General features: G+C 45.3%; 1 protein-coding gene across 1 annotated transcript in view; it reads right to left on the bottom strand.

Annotated features, from left to right (window-relative positions):
* The window catches only part of COX10 (cytochrome c oxidase assembly factor heme A:farnesyltransferase COX10), a 1,225,252-nt gene that overhangs the window by 1,088,859 nt on the left and 118,903 nt on the right, over nucleotides 1-17,490 (bottom strand). The window lies entirely within an intron of this gene.

Here is a 17,490-nt window from a genome sequence, read left to right as displayed (position 1 = left end):
CCTCTGCCCTGTACTCATAGCCCAAGCACAGACTGGGAAGGGGAAAACATCACTGTTGCACTAAGGTACATTACATTTCACTAGATTTAACTAATTTGGCCACGCTTGTGAGAATGTTTTCCAGGATAATAAAAGCATTAAATAATCCGAAAATGAGGTTCGCCACCACACAAGTCTACCCATTAACATTTGAGGGGAAATCACGCCTACAAATGTGGAAATGTCCGACCCCCCTGCCCCCAGAGGCATGGGTGACTTTGAAAATTCTCTCTACAATGTACTTCTCACAAGAGCGGAAGATTAACCCATTCTATCAAAACTAATATGCTGATCATCTACCCAGGGGAAAATCAACATTTTGTTACGTCAAGGCATACAATAAGCTCTGCAATTCGGTAGGTTTGCTAATTAAATTGACACGTGTGTAGGAAAGATAACTATTTATGATTCCCTGTTCAATTAAAACATAACTCACTCTGAATTCCTCTCTTGCCCTCAAGGCTTTCTGTGCCCTCTTTGCTCTGTTCACTGCAAGTTCAAAGGGGCTAATGGACAGAGTGCAGCAGTAATCATCGGCTCCACTCTTAAGTGCCAAAGGCCTGTGTGGGAGTGCTAAGCAGGATTTTGTTCTTTTTTCAAATAATTGCAAACGTGAAGTAATCGGTATAATACTTTAATGAAGCTAACTATATCCTGTCTGACAAAGACCGAGATGTGTTAACTATTTATTTTTTAAAGTCAGTCATGCAATTCCATTCCTAAAAAGGTAAGTTGTTACATACTGCATAATTACAGTATTGCTACTGTAAAACACTGCATGGTCTCCATGCTTTACAGTAAAGGTTAGTATATCTAAAAAAAAGTGTCAACTATATTTCGTTTTGTTGGGGGAAGATGCATCATAATGACACATGAACACTTTCTAAAATGTAGATACAGCCAAATACTTTTTTTTTTACTACAAACTTTATTTTGTTTTCAAGAGCTCTGATAATAAACATAAACATACAATAAAGCAAGGTATTGTTCATTTCTTTTCTTGCAATCTTGCCCTCCTTGTATTATCATGTAGTTCATTGAGTTCTTGAGCTTAATATCCAACCGTCAACAATTAACAATTAACTTTATTCCCTCCCCCCTCCCTCTCCCTCTCCCTGCTTATTCTATTTCGATAAAGTTAGGTTGAGTTCATGTGTAACATTTCTTTTGTGTATTCATGCAATTTTCTACTCCAGATAATGCATCCTTGAGTTTAGCTTATAATATGGAGACCTTATGTAACATTCTGGGCTTAAAGTACACATGTTCATTGTCTTTGGTGAATTTATGAAGGGGCTTCCACGCATTGAAATATTTCGGGTAAGAGCCGTAAGCCAAGGTCGTTACCTTCCACAGGGCCATGACTCCCCATAGCTTAACCCACCACATTGGCTTCTATTGGTATTGTTTGGTTTTCCACATATGTGCCAGATTAATCCTTGCTGCGCTTAACATGTGGGTGATGAGCATGGCTCTGTCTCCAGTTTGTGCGTAAATGTCCTTGATTGCTGCCCTTAGTAGTATTACTAGTGGGCCCATGGGGAGCTGCACCTTCGTTATTTCCTTAATGTGACTTAGGATTTCTTTCCAATATACCTGTGCCCGAGAGCAAGTCCACCACATATGAATCATATCCCCCACTTCTCCACAATCTCGCCAACATGATGAGGGGTAGTTAGTTTTGATGGAGTGTAATCGTTGTGGGGGTCATGTTGTGGGGGTCATGTACCATCTGAGGCATAGCTTAAATGATGCCTCTTTGATTGAGGCACATTTAGAGTTCTTCGCTGCTTGATGCCATATTTGCCCCATGTCTCTATAGGGATTGTCTTGCCCAACTCGTCCTCCTATTTCCTCATATATGGGAGGATTTCTTCCCGGGTCCGCTCCACAGAGCAGGCGATATAATTGCAATACCCCTTTTTCTGGAGTCCCTTCTTGTATGGTGAGTCCCAGTCCTATAGGTTGCCGGGAAGCACCTTCCTTCACTTTTGTATTTGTGACCCAATGCCTATTTTGCGTGCAGTGATATCGTTCGCTTTCGGGGGATCGCAAATTTCTCCTTACATCCTTCAAATGTCAAGGGTACCCAGTCTATGTAAAATTCGTTTAAGGTAAGGTTCCTCCCCCCCTCACCAGTGGGTCCAGAAGTGGGGCTGTGCACCTGGTGTGAAATCCGGATTATTGGTCATTGGTGTAAGTGGGCCTGCCCCTAGTTTTGGATTCTTATTCCGTAGAGCTTTATCCCAATACTAAAGGGTGGCCTATGTTGTTTCCAGCAGTGTGCCTCCATTCCTTCTATGTCTCGGGTGTAAGAATCCTAGATTTTCTAACTTAATTTTTGTTGCTTCCTTTTCTAGATTTACCCATTGGTTTTGGTTCTCCCTTGGGGGCCATTGTAGCATTGGTGCCATCTGTGAGATATTTGCGGAATTCTGGCACTTCTAGTCCCCTCATTATCTGGGTTCAGAAAATAATTTTCTTGGGGATTCTTGGCTTCTTTCCTTACCAGACGAAAGCCATGACTTTCTTCTGTAGATTCTGGATTGCACAGGGGGGGGGGGGGATTTTCAGCGGGAGTGCACCCACTATATATAGAAATCTGGGGAGCACGGACATCTTAACTGCCACTATCTGCGCTGTCCAAGATAGTTCCTGCATATCCCATCTTTTCAGGTCATCTATCAGGGTTAGCAGTCTCGGGATATTCGCCCCATAAATCTTCCTGTAAGTGGGTGTTAGGTTTATGCCTAAATAGGCTAAGGGTCCTTGGCTCCTTTTTAGCGCGTACTTCTTCCCCCATTTGGTTAAATTATCTGGGTTTTCAGTGATGTTAAGTGAGTTAGATTTGGGGTAGTTAATATGAAATCCCGAGACTTCTGCAAATCTCTTTAACATTGGGATTGTGTGGGGGAGTGAGCGCTCTGTATCCCTCAGAAAAAGGAGGATATCATCCGCGTAAAAAGCAATTTTTTGGATTCCACAGGTCCCCGTCTCCACCCCTAAAATGTTTTGTTCTGCTCGAATTCCCTGTGCCAGCGGCTCCATGGCCATTGAGAAAATTAATGGCGACAGGGGGCACCCTTGCCTAGTACCATTGCGGATCGGGATGCTTTCCGTTAGCTGGCCATTAATCATTAGTCTTGTGGATGGGTGTACGAAGTTGGCCATAACCATGCGGGAGAAAATCGGTCCACATCCGAACTTCTTCAGGACCAACTGTAGGCAGCCCCAATCTACACTATCAAACGCCCTTGTAGGCATCCAACGCCAATAACGACATGGGCTGGCCTGTTCTCTGCGCCCATTCAATGATATTTATAGCCCTGCAAATATAGTCATAGGTGTGGCGTCCTCTTACAAAACCTGCTTGGTCTGGATGGATTATTTTGGGGAGGATTCTCGCTAGTCTTTGTGCTAAGAATGTGGAGTAAATCTTCGCATCTCCATTTAGTAAAGAAATAGGACGGTAACTTGCACATTCTGTGGGGTCCATGTCTGGTTTTAAGAGGAGGACCACAGTCGCTGGACGCATGTCCCCCGAGATCTGCCCGGTATCCCTTATATAATTAAATAGGCATGTTAGTGGGCAGATTAGTACGTTTTGGAATGTTTTATACTAGGCGTTACAAAGACCGTCCGGTCCCGGGGCTTTCTTTCTTTTCAGGGAATTGATGGCTCCCTTCACCTCCTCTTCTGTTTGGGTGCTTCTAACTCTCGTCTATCATTCTCAGTGATTTGTGGTAAATCCATTTGTGCCAAGAATTCTGTTTGTGTCTCCTTTCCTAGGTGATCCCCTGATAGGTGTTTAGTGTAAAATGTGTGCATGACCTCGGTTATCCCTTTCTCATCCTTGACTATCCATCACCCTAAGGTTTGCTAGTTGGTTAATTCGGTTGCGGTTTTTGTGCTTTTCCAATTTGGCCGTTAATAGCTGATTAGCTTTGTCCCCTTTTATATAATATGTTTGTTTTGTTTTAAGGAGGAGCAGCGCGGATTCATCCGCGTACTACGCTTCTAGTACGGCTTTAGTTTGCTTGAATTCTCCCCAAGCTCTTTGGGATTTTTTAACTTTATATTGCGTTTCGGCTAACTGTACTTTCGCTTCCAATGTTTGCATCTGTTTCTTTTTGCTTTAGGAAATTTGCTGTATGTGCTATAAATTATCCTCGGACCACCGCCTTACTAGCATCCCATATTATTCCCCAATTAATCCCCGGTGTGGTGTTCTCGGAAAAGTAGTTCTGCAGCACCTGCTCTATATACGTTCTCAGCGCCAGATCTTTTAATAGCAGTTCATTTAGTCGCCATGGTTTACACGCTTGTGGCTTCGGACATGGCATTTTCATGGTCATAGAGACAGGTGCGTGGTCTGTTATACATCTCACCCCTATTTCTAACCCAGTGACTTGTGGGATAGCTGCGTCTGATATTAGGATCAGATCGATCCGGGATAACCCTTTGTTTACTGCTGAGTAAAAGATGCAATCTTTCCGTTGAGGACAAAAGAAACGCCAAGTTTCAATTAATCGTAGGTCTCTGAGGAATTGAGCCAGGGCTGGTCTATTCTGATTGTCGCTGGAAGAGTTTTATCCATTGAGGCATCCAGAAACGCAGTTGAAATTTCCCCCTATAAGGATATGTCCTCTTCCCCATTCTGCTATTTTTGGGAGGAGCTCCATCAGGAACCAATCTTGCTTTTCGTTAGGAGCATAGATTGCTACCATAGTCACTCGCTGGTTCATTAGTGTCCCCCCAGGATTAAGTATCTCCCTTCCGGGTCCCTTTTAAAATATTGTTTCTCGAAATGGACTCCTCTAGCAATGAGAATTCCCACCCCTCTATTTTTTGTCCCACTCGAGGCTAGGAATTGTGTTTGGAAGGCTCTGTGTCGCAACCTATGCTAGTCCTTCGGGAGCAGGGGGGTTTCTTGCACCCACACCACTGAGGATTGCAATTCCCTCAGTCGTCGCATGATTGATCTCCTTTTTATAGGAGAGTTTAGCCCTTGCACGTTGAGTATAATAAACGTTAGGTCAGACATTCTTGGAGCAGAACCTCATATTGCTAGTGTATCCCCTGCCTTGCAGGGATCCTAAAGGTATCACTTTTATGTAGTTTTGGTTCTCAACCGCTAGATGTGCTTTGCATGTAGTTCTTTCCCTTGCCCATATCCCAACTTCCCAAAAACGTTCAACTTTAACCGTTAATATTAAACTGCAGCTCACCAGGAATTAACTTCCCCAGGAATTTAGGGTTCCATGTTTTCCCTTCGGCCCCCCCTTCCCTCTTCAACCCACCCCCATTCTTGCATTGAACCTCTTTGCTTCAATTGCGTGATCCTTTAGTGAGAGTTGGGCAGGCCCCTGACCGGTTTACATCTGTAGGGCCAACAACCAGGATACTCATTCCTGAACACTAAGGGCAACCCAAGACGTACGATTACAACTTACAAGTAACCTTTACTCTTTCTTGTGTGGTTCTCATGGCGGGGTTGGCTCTTTGTGTCCTTTGGTGCAACCTCGTGGGCGAGGATGCGCTGGTTTCCACTGTTCTGTTTCATGGGCTCTGCTTTCCATGGAATGATACGACGAGTTTTTTGTTTTAGTAGCACTCTCGTCTTCTCCTTCTCTCACAAGTTCTTCCAGCTCCACTTCTTTCGAGATTGTGTATCTCTGCCCCTTCCATTCAAAATGAAGTCCGCTCAGGAAGATCCATCGGTATTGTATTGCCCTGCTTCTTAGCCAATCTGTTACCACTCGCAACCGTTTCCTCTTTAGTGTAGCTTGAGCTAGGTCTTGATAGAGTTGGATGGTTATTGTTTGGAATCGAATGGATTCTGTTCTACGAGCTGCCTTCATGATGACTTCTTTTAGTTGATATAGGTGTACTCTGGTCAGCACATCTGGGGCCAAGTTTCTATTAATCTGATATGGTACTGGACAGAACCCACATGGTCGATTACACCTTTCTCTCTCATCGCTCGGGCCCAGTATTTGCCAAAATAACTGACTGATCGCTGTAGTGCACAGTCTGGAATTGATTTAGGCATGCCCCGAATCCTTATGTTATTGCACCTTGATCTATTTTCGGCGTCCTCTTGTTTGCTTTGTACTTTTGGATAGCTCATCTTGTTTATGCCCCTGTTCAGCCAGTGTATTTTCTGCTTCATCTATTTTTTTCTCCACTGCTGTGATGCCTTTATTTAGGTCCGCTATTGACTTGGCTAGCTCTGAAGCGTTGTCTCTAATGTCTTTTTTTTTTAGCTCCTGGAGCATTTCTATCAGGTCGCATCTATGTAGTGGTAGATCCTCCTCTAACAACCTGTCCCCTTGAGTGGGGGAGTGTACATGAGCGGTCGTTTGTTGCAGATTGCGTTTTTGGGTGTCTACAGCTTGCACAAGTGCTTTGATGTATCCAGAGGATGGGCCTTTCTGCTTTGGCGCTTGTTTAGCCATATTCATTGGGGGTGATGCGCAGAATTCTGGAGTTAGTGTAGGCCTGAAGTCCCCGATGTGCAACTTGGTTATTTTTGGGGTTGCCCTGACTTCCTGTCCTGCAAGACACCCACCAATTCTTTGGATATGGTGGAATGATCCCTCTTGGTTCCTGCTCTTGTGGTTTATAATATATGCGTAGGCGTTTCTGGAACTCTGGTCATCGGTACAGTCCACAATATTTCACCAGATCAAGTTTCCTTATTGCAGATTGAGAGGTCTTTCAGCTATCAATTAGGACCCGTTATTGTCTTTCATCTTGTGTTTGTCGGGCATTGTAGCGTTGCCGGTCTGCCAGGCCACTGCGGCGTGGGTCTTCATTTCATGTGAACCCCGGATTGCACCTCGCCATCCCGGGGCTGCTCCCCTTCGCTCTCTGCCGATCGCCATCTTTATCTGGCGCTTATTATAGCCGACTGATGACATCTCCTCTTTTTATTTCTTCTTCTTGTCTCTCCGCTTCAGAGCGCGGGCAGCAGTGTACCTGGTGCTCCCTGATCTCTCTGCTTCCGTTGCAGCCGCCTCATTCACCCCCATCTATGTCGCCTGCAATGCCGTCCTCCCCTGGGCTCATTCCACGCAGGCTGCGGCACTCGTCTCACTCACTTCGCGCTCGTTCAGCTGCCACCGACCTCTTCACGGACAACGCGCGAGCCGGATCCGCTCCATTGGCCGCTCACAGATCCACTAGATGGTCGGCTCCTTGCGCCTCTCCGCTCCGTCAGGGTATGTCAGGCAAGTCCGGCGTCTGACATCTTATCTGACTTGCTGCAACTACTTTTTGCATGCATTCCAAGGGTCCGGGAGCCCCCACTAATGCCTCACAGCTCTTCATCAAACGATCGGTGGCCGCCATTTTGGCGCGTAGTTCGGTCCGCGGCTACACACCGCCGTAACTTTCTTTTGGGGGAATTTTGCCACCTACTTTGTAGACCGTTCTATGCTTCGAGTATTCACGTTTGCATAATTTGCATAATCTGTTTCTGTAGAGATATCGGCGTCTCCAGAAGGACTAAGGGCTTCAGGGCCGAAAGGAAACAGAGCTCACTGAGGAGCCATCTTACAGGTCCTCGGCCGGCCACGCCCCCACAGCCAAATACTTTTGATGGCAAACCTAGTTCTGTGACCTGCTGGTTGCATGCATCTGTGAAACTGATGCTCCACCAATAAGCTGATCCCCAAATTCCTTGAAATTCTATTGCATCACTCTGCTGCTTTATACCAGCTACCCTGAAAGTCAAATGGCCAGAAGAACAAGTTACTTTCTTACCTGGTAATGTTCTTTCGATGGGATGGTCCGACGACGTATTCCATATCTATGACAGATAATGTCCACAGCTGTGCTGCTTCGGAAAATCTTCGGCGTCTGCGTCCTGCGTCGATGACGTCGATGCGCCGTCCCCGAGGACCTCCTCCAACGGCCGACATCACCCGATGTGATAAGTAGGACGCACGACGCCCATAGCCTCAGTTGTAGTTTTTTCCCCCAGAACGTGTGCCACCAGTTTTCTGCCAGTCAGACACACAAGGCCTTGCGGAACGCGAGCTGCAATTGCAAAAGAAATTCTGCAGCGTGGAAGGTAGGGAGGGAGCAATATGGAATACGTCGTCGGACCATCCCATCGAAAGAACGTTACCAGGTAAGAAAGTAACTTGTTCTTCGAGGGGATTGGGTCCTCCGACGTATTCCATATCTATGACAGACTCCCAAAGCAGTACCAAGCAAGGAGGTGGGAAAAGAATTTAGAACACACACAAATTTAGCATGCCCAATCAAATTGTGGAATAAAGGACTGCCTTGCCAAAGGCCAGATCCTGCCCTCGGATGGAATCGAGGGAGTAGTGCCGTACAAAAGTATGTACTGAAGCCCAGGTGGCTGCATTAGAGATGTGACGAATAGGAACACCCCTCTGCAGGGCAGTAGACGCAGCCACTCCCCTTGGAGAATGGGCCCGCAAGCCAGCCGGAGGGTCCTTACCCGCCAAGCGGTAACACTCGGAGATAGCTAAAATAATCCAACGAGACAAAGTCTGTTTCGTCACAGCTTGTCCCAAACGCTTTCCAGCGTAACCAATGAAAAGTTGATCGCCCACTCTGACCGGGGACATGCGTGAAATATAAAAGCTCAACGCTCTCCTAGGATCAAGCCTCTGGAGCCTCTCCTCTTCCTTACCAGGATGTGGAGGAGGATAGAACGCCGGAAGAACAACCTTCTGGCTCAAATGAAATTCCGAAACCACCTTCGGAAGAAAAGAAGGACAAACTCTAAGGACAACCCTGTCCTTATGAAACACAGTGAAGGGGGCTAACTGCAAGTGCCTGTAACTCACTCACTCTGCGAGCGGAAGTAACCACAACCAAAAACACAGTTTTCAGAGTTAACAGTCTCAAAGGGCAAGAATGCAAAGGCTCAAACGAAGCACCCATAAGGAACTTAAGAACAAGGTTCAAATCCCAACCGGGAACCAGAAAAGGTTACGCGAGCCCTTTCAAAAACTGAGAAATTAAAGGAATCTTAAAATAGGAACATTCTTCAGACGAGCGCTTAAATATGGACAGCGCTGCCAGGTAACCTTTAATTGTCCCCACTTGCATGCCCCTGTGGACCAAGGAAAGCAAAAAAGATAGAACCATGGGAATGTCACATTCAAAAGGATCCACATTCTTAACTCTGCACCAGTCGCAGAACTTTCTCCAACGGCAACAGTACAGAGACTTTGTTGCCGGCCGCCTGGCCGAGAGCAACACCTCCATCACGTCTTCAGGGAGGTCCCAATCTTTATACCTCAACCTTTCAGAAGCCAAGCGCGAAGGTTGAAGTATCTGACCTCTGGATGGAGAACCCGACCCCCCCCCTCCTGTGAGAGCAGATTGTCTCGGTAGGGAAGATGACATGGAGGGCAGATGGACAAGTCGAGAAGGTCCGGGTACCACGTCCTCCGGGCCCACGCCGGAGCAATGAGGATCATCCGGGAACCGAACCTCCGAAACCTCTGCAGTACTTGTGGGACGACGGGGACTGGAGGAAACGCATACAGCAGTGGGAATGACCACTCCACCACGAACGCATCTCCTAAGGCTCCTTTTGGAGGAAATTCCCGCGAGCAGAACCTTTCGCACTTCCGGTTGACACTGGAGGCGAAGAGATCCACTTGAGGGGTCCCCCAAAGGGCGAAGATCTCCAGGAGAATCTCCTGAGCCAGCTCCCACTCGAGAGATCATGCTCTGCCTGCTCAGAGCGTCCGCCATCTCGTTGTCGTCTCCGTCTCAGATGAACAGCCGAGATCTAAACTTCCTGCTGGATGGCCCAGAACTCGAGCTGCATCGCCTCCCTGCAGAGAGGAAGTGACCCTGCCCCCCCCCCTTTTTGTTGAGGTAGTGCATGGCCACCGTGTTGTCCGTTAGAATCAACAACTAACTAAGAGAGACCAATAGAGTTATTTATAGACGTTTGTCCCGAACTCCTTTCAAAGCCTTATAGACAATATTCAACAAAAGGGAACAAAAAGTCTTTCTCTTCTACTTATTCTCCAAACTCTACCCCTATTCCCACACACCGTCCGTGGACCAAATAAAGACCGCGTATAGGGTTTTAAGAATCAAATAAAATACAATTTTATTAAGGAAAAAACATAGCAAAGTATTCTTAAAAGTCAACATATTTAAAAAGAATGTAAAACTTAGTGCACTTTGGTTAAAAAAAACACAATAAAAGTTCTAAATCAGTTTTAAATAAAATACTGAAAAACTTTCACAAACCTGCCTAGGTGTCACCTATACACCCAAAAGAAAGCTCCTGCCTATACAAATCTAAACAAAGCAGTACAACAAAAATGTAAACCCTGGTGTATAGTAAAGCTTTTGGTAGGTAGCACCTTAAAACAACCCCTTTTCCAGGTTTGTTAAAGGTGTGTTAATAATCCTCTATCTGTTAACTGTCTACCCCTTACAGTTGCTACTGGGGTGACCGTAACCACTAGATTGGTCAATGTACAACACCTTATCATTTAAGGTGTTATGCCCAACATGTTTCATTCAAAAAAGCATATTAGCCAAATTACTTGAAATTCATCAGGGGATCCAAAACAAAAATCCGCTATACACACAAAAGATAAACAAATTCCAAGACAAGTGATGTTAACTGTCTGAGAAGATGAGGTATGTCTGCACGTAGGGATGCTTCCAAGTTACTGAAGGCTTTAATGAAGGACAACCTGCTGGGAAAGGAAAGGGGAAAAGGGGGGTAAAGCCAGAGAAAGAAACAAAGAGAAAAAAGGGACTTGGGTTATAAATATACCTCAAATCAACTTACAAGGCTATGACTAACCTAAGTAAGACTCACCAATCTCAGTTTCGCCGAAGCAAATACTGCTAAGTAATGGTGAAGAAGGGAACGTCTCCACTGTGGACGTTAGTACACGTTCTGCGGATCAAGAGAAGAGAACAACAGAGTCAGTGTGAGCACATCATCGCCCATCACTAAACCACCGTTTTTTTCTTTTTTCTAGGTGAAGAGGGATAAATCATCTTTGTCAAACCCTGATGTCCACCAAATTGGATGGCTTACAACAGCCAAAGTCACAATGCACACCACGTGATTCAGCGTGACATAGACCTCACTGGTCACACAATCTATGTAAACAAGCATCACCTAGACCATGTCGCATGCATATCAGAAGGAGGGGGGTAAAAAGTGTAAGCTTTCCTTTTTAAGCCCAACCATGTAAAAAGTGTAAGCTTTCCTTTTAAAGCACCACCGTGTTTTATCATGATTCCACCAAATACCTGCCAGCAAGTAGTGAGTGCAAACTCCACGAAGGTGCAAAGGTTGAAACAAAGATACAGGGTGGAAACACACCGACAAAAAAACCAACAAAGACTCATACCCTGTGAAGGACGAAGGATGTTGAGGCGAGTCCAGGTAGCTCTTTCCAGTTCCAATGAACCCCAGCTCTAAAATGGAACCCAGGGGATGATCGCAGCATTAATTTGAAAGTACAGCCCACAACGTGGTTCACACGTGCACTACCGTTGTTGGTTACAAGATTGCAGAAGGAAAGCAAAAGCGGGCGCGGTACACAGCTTACCGAAAAAAGACAGCAGACCGCTAGTATGCAAGGCAGAATCTAGCTCCCGTCTGTCTTCACGCATCACTCAATAACCCAGTTGAAAAAAGGTTGCCTGTGTAGTGAATTTACACTCGCTCCCATCCGTCCTACCGATTCACTCGGTATGGTCGCTGACAATCATCCGGAACGGTAGGTAGAGGCAGGGGGCGTGGTTTACTGGTCACGTGATGATTCCAGAAGGGGAATGCGGGCGAATGCGTGATACGCCAATCACGTAGCAAGTAGGTGATCAACGTGTTAATAAGCTATGTCAAGCCGAGGGACTACAAACCAAAACACCAGACAACGAGGCGTCCTGATCAAGGAAGACCGAGGCGGTCAGAATATGCCCAACAACAGGTAAGATGTTATAAATGGCACACACTGGGTCCCGTGGATCCATCCATTCGGAGGGAGAGCACGATGTTACTGTCAGGCTAAGACTCCAAAAAGGAGCCGCGGTAAACCCAAATATTGTAAAGTGAGTGCCACACTAACTGAGCAAAAAATGAGAATGAGAACCAAGGGGGGAAAAAAAAAAACATTCATTGTTCAAATGTATCAGATGTTAGGATGCCAGTCAGATTTGTTCATTCAGACCAGTGATAGCTGACTTAGTAAGAAAGATAAGCCATTTTTTTTTCTTTAAACAAAAGTTAATCAGTTTTGTTTTCATTTATCTTGGACTTGTCTAGCTGCCATAAAACAGTCCATAGTATTTCGTCTGGGCCGTGTTCCATCATGATGAAATGGTTAACTAACGGGGCTGCAATATTTCTCCTCTTTATACAACTCCTGTGTTCGCTCATCCTACTTTTGACTTTCCTTTCTGTCATCCCGACAAAGTTTGTGACACGGGCACCATATGGCATATACCACGTCGGTGGAATTGCAATTGGTGAATTGATTTTGCGTCCAAGGACGCTTTAAACCAATGTCAACCTCTGTGGTGCGTTTTGTGTATTTACAATTGACACAGTGACCGCAGGGGGAATGACCCGTAAGTGTTGGTAAGCCCCAAGACTCGGTAACGCTTCTCACGTGTCCTTGTTTGGTCGTGATAACATTCCTTGTGAGCAACTCCTTTAAATTGGACGTTCCTTTATATGCGCACATTGGGAAATCCAAAGGATGTTCTCCCCCTGTCAAAATATGCCAGTTTTTGCGTATTTTCTTTGTAACCAGATTAGATCTGGGGCAAAATGTGTTCACAAAAACATTTTTTTTTGTAGTGGGCTCCTTTTGTTGGTATTCCAGGAGAGCTTCCCTATTATTATGCCTGGCTCTTTTGAAGGCCCTTTTAACTATCCTCGAGGGGTAGCTTCTGGCCTCCAATTTGGATTTCAGTAGTGCCGCCTCTTTCAGAAATGTGGGATTGAGTGTACTATTTCTCTTGAGGCGTAGAAACTGCCCAAATGGTAAGTTCTCACGTGTATGCTTAGAATCAGGACACTCTTTCCTCGCACGGTCGGCATAAAAGCCTTCAGGGCAAGCCTAACGGCCCTCAGCTCCAACAGATTGATATGGAGTCTGGACTCCGACGGAGACCAACGACTGCTGACTGTCAACTCGTTGGCATGAGCTCCCCATCTCGTGAGGGATGAGTCTGTCGCGATCGTCACCTCCGGCCAGGGCAGCCAAAATGGGGCCCCCTTCATCAGATTGCCTTTGACGGCCCACCACACAAGCTCCTGGGTGACTTGAGGGCGGCACCTGAACAGGGTCCGACAGCCTGCCGGAGGACTGAGACCACTGGAGCTTGAGTGCCCACTGCAAATATCTCATCCGCAGATGAGCCTCTGGCACCCGAAGAATGTAGGATGCCATGAGGCCGAGCAGTCTCAAGAACTCGGACGCTGGGAGATTCTGGGCAAGTTGAAACTTGTGCACCATCTGCTGAATGTGAAGAGCCCTCACCTGGGGAGGAAAACACTGCCCCAGGGATGTGTCGAGCACTGCTCCAATGTACTGGAGCCGCTGCGTTGGTGTCAAATGGGACTTCTTTAAATTGAGGGAGAAGCCCAGCTTGTGAAGGGAGTGGCAGGTGACGGACAGATGATCCAGGACTTGCTCGGGAGAGCTCCCCCTGATCAACCAATCGTCTAGGTAGGGGTAGACGTGAAGCCCCCCTTTACTGAGGTGCGCTGCCACCACCACCATGAGCTTGGTGAAAACCCTCGGGGCGGAGGTCAATCGGAAAGGCAGGACCCGAAACTGAAAGTGCGAGTCGCCAACCGCGAACCTCAGGTACTTCTTGTGCTTGGGATGGATCGGCACATGGAAGTAAGCGTCCTTGAGGTCGAGAGACACCAACCAGTCCTGAAGTTGAAGGGCCTGGTGGACTTGAGAGAGAGTAACCATCTTGAACTTGTCCTTCCTGAGGAGTTTGTTTCAACCGCGCAAGGCCATGATGGGTCTCAATCCCCCGTCTTTCTTGGAAATCAAAAAATAAGGGCAATACCATCCCTTGTTCCTCTCCGCTACAGACACCAGTTCTATGGCGCCTTTCTCCAGCAGGGCTTGAATTTCCTGCGCAAGGAGCGGATCCGGACTCTTCAAAGAGAGATTCCCAGGTGGATTGTCGTGAGGCCTCTGCCGAAAAGGAAGACAGTAACTGTGGGTTATGATCTCCAGAAGGAAGGAAGATGAGTGGGCACCACTTGATTATACGTCCATGTGTTGCAAATATTTGAAATTTTAAAACAAAGCAAAACGTTTGTTACAATAATTCGTGTTTAAATATTCAGAAGGGAGCTGGCTGAGACGAATTTGGAGACACCCAAACTCAAAATACATTTGAGGCAGAAGACCAAGTGAAATACAGGGTCACACAGCCGCTCTCCAAAAGGACCCGATCCGGGTGTATGAGTAGTCCAAAACTTCTTTGAAAAAATATATATACTACAAAGTGAACAAAAAATTATCTTTTGATTGAAAAAAATAACAACAATATTAAGATTCAATTGTTTTTCAAGATGGTTTTATCCACAAGAATTCTATAAAAAAAATAAGTCTCATAAAAACATGAGAGATCACTAATGCTTTCTTAGTGAGGAAGAAATCGCCACATTCGCTTTTTCAATCAGACCAACAAATTGCCAATGCATTTCGGAATTCAATTTCCTTCATCAGGGCAGGTCTACAGGTAATGTATATGGGTACATAAATTTAACAATAATAAAGAAAACAGTTCATCATGGTACAAAAACCATCATATAATGGTGCAAAAAAAACACATGTTATAATATCAATTACATACCATTCAGTTGAAGTCGCAGAAGAGGGTGCAGAAGTAAGTGAATAGGGTAGAAAAATAGAAGAAAAGAGAACAATAAGGCTCTGTATGATATCCAGGGAGAATAGTAAAATGAATGCAGAAAGCATTTTACCTGAGTATGTGAACTTGAATACTCGGAGTGTGGCATGGTGCATGTAAAACATGTAAATATCAGAAACTGCCTGACGTGAATCAGCACAGAAATCCAGCCGTCAGAAGATTGGCTGCAACCAAAAAGTATACGAGTTTGAGGGCCGGTGAAGTCCGTGATTGAAAACAGAATTACAACATTAAACGCGCTTACCGTGTGCAGCGCGGGGGACAGGAGTTCTCCTCTTACTGTCTCGCGTTCGACTGTGGCTTTTGCATCGAAGCGTTGCCGAGGCAACGCTTCCATTTATTACCACGTGATCGCAAAGCCGCCCAGATGGGCGCGCGGTCACAATTGCTAGGCTGCTATGGGGCCAGTAAGCTGATGCTGAGAGAATTCAGACATTTAACTGATCTTGTAGATGTAAATGTGAAATAATGGAATGTAAAAAGGAGAAAAGTGGAGAAAGTAAAAGAATGGAAACAGAAGAAATACTCAGTTGTGGATAATGAATAGAAAAGAAGAAAGTGTCATGCAAATGGTAACATTAAGGGCAGTAAGGACCCAAGCCCAAAATACATGTTAGTATGAATGAAATGCTCCGGCTGTCGCTGGTGACGTCGAAGTGGCGGCACCAGGAACAAAGATCACTTAGGTGTTGCAGGAAATTATGTGCAATCTCATGGTTGCTGATGTTGAACTCATCCATCAACATCAGCAACCAGTTGTACGTGGTGTCGTCGAAAGACGGCACCAAAGGTATGCAACAGTATCAAATACACATGATCAATATTACTTAAATTGAGTTTTCACATTAGCATATTTCAGACCACTGTTGTATGAGGTGACGTCCGAAGGCGGCACCTTGGGTCCTAGACGCAGTGTCCAGGAAAAACAACAGGATGGCTCAAGGGTCCACAGTCATTTGGTATACAGGATGGCATACACAAGGTGATACTGATAGTTGGAAACCTATTAAACAAAACAGTATAAATTATAAGAAACAGTGATAATTGATCTCTTCGTTGATTCCATTGGGAGTCAAACTACCAAGTCCATCGATCCAGAAGGTCTCTCTGCGGTTCAACCGCTGGTTCAGGTTCTCTTGCGGACTGTTTCTTGTAAGCACTTCCAAAATAACAAATCTTATCTGAGTCAGGTTGTGTCCATTCTCAACCCAGTGGCGTGCTACAGCCGAGTTGATGTTAGCATTCCGGATGCAAGACCGATGTTCGTTCCATCTAGTTTTGGCCATTCTTGTGGATTGGCCCACATAGAATTTCCCACATGGGCATTTAATGCCGTAGATGACATTGGTGCTATCGCAAGTTCCATAGGTTCTGAGCAGAATCATTTTCCCTTTTCTCGGATGATTAATGGCATTCCCCTTGATTATTGAGTTACACTTAATGCAGTGAAGACATGGAAACGTTCCAGTGCGTTGAGTTAAAGGTGCCTTGAGAGGTGGTCTTGTCTGTACCAATTCGTCTCTTAAGTTCCTGCTGCGCTGATAAGTAAACACCGGTAGTTCACTGAATAAACTTTGAACCCTGGTGTCATTTTTCAGGATCCCCCAGTGTATACTGATGGTTTTTTTGATTTTGTTGCTCTGTATCAAAAATTTGGATACAAATACAGGTGTCTTAAGTTCTCTCTTATTCTTGGGGTTTTGAGTAGATATTAGGGTTTCACGTGCCAGGATGCTCACCCTAGCTGACGCTGAGTCAAGTTCCTCTTGTTTGTAACCTCATGCCAAAAATGTTTCTTTCATAATCAGTTGTTGGGCTAAACAGTCTTCAGTATCGCTGACACTTTTCTTTACCCGTAATAGTTGACTGTATGGGAGATTCCTGAGCAGACTAGGCTGGTGGAAACTTAAACGATGTAAGAGGTTATTGCGGTCAGTAGGTTTGCAAAATAGAGAAGTGCTGTAGCTCGTCGTTTCCTTTTTGATGAGAACATCCAGAACATCCAGAAAGGTGATCGTGTCGTGCGTGATTTCCCTCGTAAACTGAATGCGTTGGTCTATGTTGTTGAGATATTCAAAGAAACTGTCAAAAGCTACCCTCGTACCTCTCCACACACCAAAAATGTCATCTATGTAGCGGGTCCGAGCTACAGCACTTCTCTATTTCGCAAACCTACTGACCGCAATAACCTCTTACATCGTTTAAGTTTCCACCAGCCTAGTCTGCTCAGGAATCTCCCATACAGTCAACTATTACGGGTAAAGAAAATTGTCAGCGATACTGAAGACTGTTTAGCCCAACAACTGATTATGAAAGAAACATTTTTGGCACGAGGTTACAAACAAGAGGAACTTGACTCAGCGTCAGCTAGGGTGAGCATCCTGGCACGTGAAACCCTAATATCTACTCAAAACCCCAAGAATAAGAGAGAACTTAAGACACCTTTATTTGTATCCAAATTTTCGATACAGAGCAACAAAATAAAAAAAAAAACATCAGTAAACACTG

The sequence above is a fragment of the Ambystoma mexicanum genome, chromosome 3q (genome assembly GCF_040938575.1).
Source record: "Ambystoma mexicanum isolate Mex_15411 chromosome 3q, UKY_AmexF1_1, whole genome shotgun sequence".
In the NCBI taxonomy this organism is placed as follows: domain Eukaryota; kingdom Metazoa; phylum Chordata; class Amphibia; order Caudata; family Ambystomatidae; genus Ambystoma; species Ambystoma mexicanum.
This window is presented reverse-complemented; position numbering and strand designations above follow the sequence as displayed.